The sequence below is a fragment of the Carcharodon carcharias genome, chromosome 7 (assembly GCF_017639515.1).
Source record: "Carcharodon carcharias isolate sCarCar2 chromosome 7, sCarCar2.pri, whole genome shotgun sequence".
Classification (NCBI taxonomy): domain Eukaryota; kingdom Metazoa; phylum Chordata; class Chondrichthyes; order Lamniformes; family Lamnidae; genus Carcharodon; species Carcharodon carcharias.
In genome coordinates, this window is record NC_054473.1 from 193495536 (window position 1) to 193497018 (window position 1483).

The window sequence follows — 1483 nt, forward strand, 5'->3', positions numbered from 1 at the left end:
CATGACCCAGACCTCCCTGTCGCTTGCCATTTTAACACTCCACCCTGCTCTCTTGCCCACATTGTCTGTCCTTGGCTTGCTGCATTGTTCCAGTGAAGCTCAAAGCAAATTGGAGGAACAGCACCTCATCTTCCAACTAGGCACTTTACAGCCTTCCGGACTGAATTTTCAGTCCAACAACTTTAGATCTTGAACTCCCTCCTCCATCCCTAACCCCTTTCTGTTTCTTCCCCCTCCCTTTCCAATAATTTATATAGATTTTTCTTTTCCCACCTATTTCCATTATTTTTAAATGTAGTCCACCCATGGTTTATTTCACCCCACTCCCACTAGAGCTACCATGCTTGTCCTGCTCTCCATCTTAATTAGCACATTATTTTAGATAATATCACCACCTTCAACACCTCTTTGTTCTTTTGCCTGTGACATCCTTTGGTTATCTCCTCCTATGACTGCTTGCTTGTCCCAACAACCACCGCCCCCCTTAAACCAGCTTATATTTCACCTCTTTCCTATTTCTACTTAGTTCTGTTGAAGGGTCATGAGGACTCGAAACGTCAACTTTGCTCTTCTCTGCCGATGCTGCCAGACCTGCTGAGTTTTTCCAGGTATTTACGTTTTTGGGATCCTCCCCCTCCCTCTCCAATATCCTTTCAAGCCAGTCAGAGATGTCCCTCACCCTGGCACCGGGCAGGCAACATACCATGTGAGACTCTCAATCCTGCTTACAAAGGATGCTATCAATTCCCCTAATTATAGAATCCCCTACAACTACCATTGCCTTTTTGCTCCCCCTTCTTGAATGGCCTCCTGTGCCACGGTGCTGTGGTCAGCTGGCTCATCTTCCCTACAGCCCTCTTCCTCATCCATACAGGGAGCAAGTACCTTGTACCTGTTGGACAAGGTCAAGAGCTGAGGCTCCTCTGATCCTGAACACAGGATCCCCCTACTTGCCTCACTTCCAGTCACACCCTGCTGACCCTGACCACTGACCGAACTTGAGGTACTTAATCTACCGGGTGTGACCGCCTCCTGAAACAAAGCACCCAGATAACTCTCCCCCTCCCAGATGTACTGCAACGTCCGGAGCTCGGACTCCAGCTCATCAATTCTGAGTCGGAGTTCCTCCAGCAACCAACACTTACTGCAGATGTGGTCACTGCGGCTTGCAATGGGATCTGCCACTCCCACATCATACAGCTACAGCACATCACCTGCCCAGACATCTTGACTTAGGTAATTAATTTATTAATTAGTTTTCAGTGTTTTTTTTTTCAAATTTCAAATGGTGCAGATTTCCTACCAACCAATCAGGTCACAGCTTTCCTGTGATGTCACTTTTTTAGTTTTGGCTTCAGTTACTATGTGCCCTGAGATCACCGCTCTGGTCCTTTTCCCTCCAAGTCTGCTCCCTGGAGACAAGGCTGTGAATCCCCGAGGTAAGCTAGATTTATACTCACTGCTCCAGTACTCCTCCCTCCGA